The sequence below is a fragment of the Alligator sinensis genome, unplaced genomic scaffold (assembly GCF_000455745.1).
Source record: "Alligator sinensis unplaced genomic scaffold, ASM45574v1 scaffold138_1, whole genome shotgun sequence".
Lineage (NCBI taxonomy): Eukaryota > Metazoa > Chordata > Crocodylia > Alligatoridae > Alligator > Alligator sinensis.
The window spans coordinates 467,809-474,722 of record NW_005841862.1 but is presented as its reverse complement, the minus strand read 5'-3'; the positions used below and the strand labels follow the sequence as shown (position 1 = coordinate 474,722).

At 43.5% G+C, this 6,914-nt stretch overlaps 1 protein-coding gene across 3 annotated transcripts in view; it reads right to left on the bottom strand.

Annotated features, from left to right (window-relative positions):
* Positions 1-6,914, bottom strand: part of PPP1CB (protein phosphatase 1 catalytic subunit beta) — a 54,107-nt gene that overhangs the window by 5,139 nt on the left and 42,054 nt on the right. The window lies entirely within an intron of this gene.

Genomic DNA, 6,914 nt, shown 5'->3' with positions numbered 1-6,914 from the left:
CTGCTGAATGCTGAAGTATGCCACTAACCCAGCAGAGTGCACAATTTGAAAAACAGGTATCAAACGAAACTTAAAAACTAACTGGCTTCAGTTTCCAGAAGTGATTTCAACTTGCCTGTTAAATGCACTTTATGTGGAACCACCCCTCATTTGAAATCTTGAACAAAATGTAAATATAGCAAACCTATGTGGAATGATTAGCATACTTAATAATCATAATAATCAAAACCGAGTATACCCAAGCACTCAATGTGCAATTAGAGCAAGACACAGAGAGAGAATGAATTTGGCTAGCAATTGAAAATGGTCAGAGCTACAGCCCAGTGTTTCATCTTGATGGAGACATACTGCTATTGCACATTAAAATTTAAATTCTGTTACAAAAACTTCTTTATGCAGATGGTTTTCATTTACCCATAAGCTAAACAGTAAGTCTGTATTTTTAAGTAGAGAATTCCTATCTTTTCCTTTCTGCTCTCCCCTTAAGACTTCCAGTTTAGGGTCTAGTAGTAGGCAACCATCAATCCTTTGGATCGTGGTGTACATACAAGAGATCTAGTCAGATGCCTGATTAATCTATTTGTGGCTGACAAACCCAATTTGAGAGTGACACAGCTTGTTACAAGTTTCACAGATCTGTATGTTGTCTAAATTGGGAGTCTAAATTTATAGCAAGCTGCTTTCTTTTCTCACTTTGCTTCTATCCTCTGGATCAAAGCCACTGTGTGTTGAGTGCCAGATATTCCTTCTAGAATGGGATTCTGCCCTCTTTCCAGCTTTCTACATTGACACTGAATGACTTTATATAATTTTGCACACATTGTGGTACCACCATAGAGGATGACCCCACTTTCTAGAGCCGTTTCAAAGCTCAGTATACAAAATATTCTTGGGGGGATACAGTCTTGTCCAATTCTGACATGGCTGATCCATTGCAACCTCCTTTTCTTGATAGTGGTTTCTAAGTCTGTCAATCCTGTGCACTCCAGCACCTCTGGGTTCAGTATTTGGTCTTCCAACTTTATTTTTGGGATCTTACACAGGCATCTCATGTGGAAGCTGTTCTCTTGCTGTATCCATATTTCTGAACCATAATGCAGGGATGATGGCACACAACTCTCAGATTTGTACCTTCACCTTAGCTGATAGTTTGCTGTTATTTCATGCACATTTCTGTAATAGCCCAAAATTCTTAGCCGCTTTCCATTTTTGTTAGTCATTTCTGTCTTTGAAGATATCCAAGATTGTAGAATCAAAGCAGCAAAAACTGTCAACACCACCAAGAGATTTATCCTCCTGGACAATGTCGTATATCAGTTCTTCCACCCCTTGGTACACGATCACCGTCTTCTTGAGACCAATTACCATCTTGAAACCCTTGCATGACTCAGAAATCTGCCCGAGAGTTTTTGCAGGGAAGATTCACTGCAGGCAACCAAGGACAGATCATCCACAAACAGGAAATCTCTCAGAACCAGCTCTTGCACCTTGGTTTTTATGCAAAACCTCGCAATGTAGAACAAGCTTCCATCTAGTCTGGTTCAAAGATGCATGCCATCACTGCTGTCCTTGAATATAAATGTCCCTGCCTGACTGTATGGAAGGCCTTTGTCATGTTGATGAAGGCAATGTACAAGTAATATTAGTTTTTCCTCTACACTTCTTTTGCAGTTGCTTGATCAAAAATATCATATACCAATAGTGGAACGTCTTGAGCAAAAACCACACCAACTTTCAGGATAGATTTTTTTCACCGAGAGATTGCAGCCTAGGGAGCATGATGCAAGTGACAACTGCTCTAACGATGTTCAAAAGGGAAATACCTTTATAGCAGTCACAGTCACTTCCATCACCTTTGTTTTTGTATGATTGTACAAACTGGGCATCTTTGAAATCTTACAGTACTGCTTCCTCTTTCCAGGGCAGTATAACTTCATGAAGCTTTCGAAGTAATTCATCATTGGCACATTTGTAAATTTCAGCAGGCAAACAGTTGTTGCCAGATGACTTGCTCCCTGGAATTGATTTAATGGCTTTCTGTAAATCTTCTAATGTAGGCTCATTGTCTAAATCCATCATAACTTCAAACTGTGGTAATCCTTTGAGCTCTTCGTGTTTGATTTCAGGTCCCACAGGAGTATAATTCCATAGTGTTCAATTCAACTCAAGTTCTTTTTGTTGATCAGTAATGACATTTCTGTTCAAGTCTTTCAACAGAACGGTGTTCTTCATGACTAGATCAATTGCTCATTTGATGCCTTTGTGCATTTCACAGCTATCACCTGCATCAGCTGCTTTTTGAGTATCATCCGTTTTTAGCGAAAAATCTTCGGCATCCCTCTTAGCCTCTTTTTGCATTTCTCTTCAAGACTTCCTCAGATATTTCTAGGGTTATGGTGTGCAGTTATTCATCTTGCCAAAAAGGAAATTGGCTTACTTCTTTTTACATAAAACTTCCTAAGTTGGACCAACTGAAAAAAAGACACTGATGTACTAAAGATGACCTAAAGATTTTTGCAAAAACTGTTTTAATTATTTATGCATTGCTTATAAAAAAAATATTTATGATTTTAACTATGTTTAAGAGCCATTCTCTTCTTTGGTCTTCTAAAAGCTAGTTGTATTTGTTGTAAAAGCAGAGAGTACTGTACTCAGAAGTAGGCACAAATTGTTAGCGAAATTAAAACAAGCCTGGAAGTCAATTAATTGGGTTTTCTTCTTTTCATATTAAATGCATGTTACATACACATTTCACCTAGAGCTTTCAGATGAGAAAAAGGGAACCAAGCTGACTACTTACAGTATAAACAAACCAAAACACTCATTCTATAAAAGATATCTCTCAAAAGCAGGTTAATATAAATACACTAAGCATTCTTTCTTTTTGCAACTGCGCTACCAATATATTTATGGGGGTGAATCAAAATTACCAGAAAAGGGAGGAGAAAAAAAATCAGAACATTTCCAGATCAGGAAGCAACTACCAGGTCCAATAAACCTTAGTCTTGACAGTACAGCTTTCAATTATAGAACTTATAGAAATTATATTTAGAACACTTAGGGTTTTTTCCTTTTAATGGAATCTGTTAACTGCAAGGATGTGTTAGGATTAAAAACACACATTTGAAATCCATTCAGAAAGTTTAAAATGTTGCATTTGAAGGTAGCAATATGGCATTTTCTGATTAGCACAGAACACTAGAATTTACTCGTCTTTGGGTAAGAACTCAAAAGTACTGACAAAGCATAGCTGGAAGTGCATAGAAAAATGCAGAAAATGCAGTTACATGAAGAATTCATGTAAATGCTAAAATGAACTGCCTACAGTGAACAGTGTGCATCCATCAGGAAATGGGCGACTGTTTAAAAATAAAACATTAAAAAACAACAACTCAGAGACTCAAACCTAGAATTGAACGTAAGACAGGGAGTGCCAATACTACCTTCCCCCAGTGGCATTCTACCAAGCAGCAGGATGCCCTGATTTACTTTTTAGCTATGCCTGTTCCCAGCCAAGGAGATCTGCTTTAGGACTATGCAGCTGTGGGACTGATCTGGCTCAAGACCCCTAACAGGAAAAAATAGCCCCAAAATTCGGCAACATTTGGGGCCTACCTCCAAAATTTAAACCAATGCATATTACCCAACTGCTTATGTTTTAATAAGATCCAAGCACTATGAGAACAACATCACCAAGGGCAAGTTGTGCCTGACCAACCTGATTGCCTTTTATGATGAGATAACAGGCTCTGTGGATGTGGGGAGATCAGTGGATGTGGTGTACCTTGACATTAGCAAGGCTTTTGATACAGTCTCCCACAACATTCTCACAAGCAAGCTAAGAAAGAATAGGTTGGATGAACAGGCTGTAAGGTAGACAGAAAACTGGCTGGAGCATTGGGGTCAGAGGGTACTAATCAATGCCTCTACGTCTAGTTAGCAGCCAGTATGAAGTGGAGTGTCCCAAGGGTTGGTCCTGGAACCGGTTTTGTTCAATATCTTCAATGACCTGGAAGCAGAGTGCACCCTTAGCAAGCTTGCAGGTGACACCAAGCTGGGAGGAGTTTGGGGGTGGGTGGGAGGGAAGGAGTAGTAGATATGCTGGAGGGTAGGGTTAGGATTCAGGAAGACCTAAACAAATTGGAGGATTAGGCCAAAAGAAATCCCATGAGGTTCAGCAAGGACAAGTGCAAAGTCCTGCACTTAGGACAGAACAATCCCAGGCATCAGTACGGGCTGGGGGCTGACTGGCTGGGCAGCAGCTCTGCAGAAAAGGACCTGGGGGTTACAGTGGACAATCAGCTGAATATGAGCCAGCAGTGTGCCCTTGATGCCAAGGCTAACGGCATACTGGGCTGCAGGGGTAAGAGGGCTGCCAGCAGGTCAAGGGAAGTGATTATTCCCCTCTATTCAGCACTGGCAAGGCCACATCTGGAGTACTGCGAGTTCAGTTTTGGGCTCCCCACTATAGAAAGAATGTGGACAAACTGGCGAGAGTCCAGCAGACGGCAGCCAAAATGGTGAGGCTGGGGGGCATGACTGAGGAGAGGCTGAGGGAACTGGGCTTATTTAGTCTGAAGAAGAAAAGAGAGGGGATTTAATAGCAGCTTTCAACTCCCTGAAGGATGGTTCCAAAGACTGTTCTCAGTCGTGGCAGGTGACAGAACAAGGAGCAATGGTCTCAAGTTGCAACAAAGGAGGTTTAGGTTCAATATTAGTAAAAACTCTCACTAGGAGGGTAGTAAAGCACTGGAACAGATTACCCAGAAAGGTTGCGAACTCTCCATCCTTGGAGGTTTTTAAGACCTGGCTAGACAAAGCCTTAGCAGGAATTATCTAATTAAGGATGGTTCTGCTTTGAGCAGGGGGTTAGACTAGATGATCTCCTCGGGTCCCTTCTAACCCTCACTTCCTATGAACTGTATAGACAGATCTTTAGGACACCAGTAAGTCAGATACAAGAAACGCAAAACAAAGAAATAAGACAGAGATGCAATTTTCTAGCAAATATTCTTATTACTTATTCACAGAGAACACTACTTAAATAAGCTTTTGCCAAATCAAGCATGTGAAGGCTAAATAAATACTTCTAAAAATACCCATTACAAGAAGATATAGCTTTACGTTTGCACAAACTCATCTTTGAAAGCCCCATAAATATAGTATTTTACCTGGCAGTTTTAAACTGCACTATAAAGTTAAAAATCGACTGTAACGATCAGGTCTGGCTCCCAGCTAATATAGGCTATGGATTTTCCCCCAATAATCCCTGCATTAGCACAAATTCCTGCATTTGTGGTTGACCAATACTTTACAATCAAACTGGCTATGTTGTCTTCCTAGCATGACTCCGGCAGGCTTTAAACTAGGTTCGTTGGAGGAAGGGGATGACATGGGCAGAGGAAGCCTCAGACAAGCAAGCCAAGCATCGCCTGCAGGAGCAGCCCAGCCTAAACCGATGACAAGAGAAACAGGTAATGGGGTAAGTGACATGGGCCTGGGTACTGCTGGGATTAGGGGGGCAGTCCATTCATGCTCAGGAGGCCTCAAATGCTTCTATACTAATGCCCGCAGCATGAGGAACTAGTCCTCCTGCTAGCCAGCATCAACCCAGACATAGTGGGGCTTACCGAAACGTGGTGGGACCCAACGCATGACTGGGCAGTGAATATCAAGGGCTACAGGCAAGATAGGACAGGTAGGAAGGGTGGGGGTGTGGCGCCCTATGTCAAAGAGCAACACACATCCACAATGTGTATCACTGGGTCAGAGGAGGAGCAAACGGAAGTGCTCTGGGTTAGACTACAAGGGGGTCGGGATGAAAGGGACTTAATGGTGGGGGTCTACTACAGACCACCCAACCATGGAGAAGATCAAGACCAGGAATTCTTAAGTCAGCTCACAGAGATAGTTAGGTCCAAGGATGTGGTCGTCATGGGTGACCTAAACTTGCCAGACGTCTGCGGGGAGGAGCAGATAGCCAGGTCTGACCGCCCACTCAGGTTCTTAACTGACATACAGGACCTCCATCTAACCCAGGAGGTACACAGCCCCACCAGGGGAGACGCTTTGTTGGATTTGGTCCTGGCCATGGGCGATGACCTGGTGAGGGGTCTGCGGGTGCTCAACCACCTGGGCGATAGCGATCATCGTCTGCTGGAATTCACCATCCAGCGCAAGGTGGTGAAAGCCTCCAGCAAGGCAGCAGCCCTTGACTTCAGAAGGGCGGACTTTAATGAGGTAAGAAGACTAGTGGGGGAAGCACTGAGGTCCCAGAGCTGGAGGGAGTTGAGTGTCCAGGAGGAGTGGTCGCTCCTTAAGGAGACGATCCTCCAAGCTCAAAGGGAAGTAATCCCTACACAAATCAAAGGGGGCAAGAGGGCACAAAGGCCCCCATGGCTCACCAAAAGCATCCGGGAACATTTCCAAACAAAAAAGGAGGCGTACACCCGTTGGCAGGGAGGGGCCATTAGAAGAGAAGGCTATACCTTGGTAGCTCGGGAATGTAGGGGGGCGGTCAGGAAGGCCAAGGCAGAAATGGAGCTGGGACTAGCAACCCAGATCAAGGACAACAAGAAGTCCTTTTTCAAATACATAGGGGGGCAAAAGAAGGTGCCAAGTAACGTGGGGCCTCTGCAGGACACTAGGAAGTCTGGTCATGTCACCTGATGGTAAAGCTGACGTATTCAACAATTTCTTTGCCTCCGTATTTCTGAGGAGGGACCCGGATATCTCCCTCACTGCCCCCCCCCGCCCCCCGAGGGCCCTGTGGGTGGCACACCCAGGCCTAGGGTTAATGAGGACCTTGTCAGGTAACTTCTGGAGGGACTAGATATATTTAAATCTGCAGGTCCTGATGATCTCCACCCCAGAGTGCTGAAGGAACTAGCAGGGGTCATTGCGGGACCTCTGGC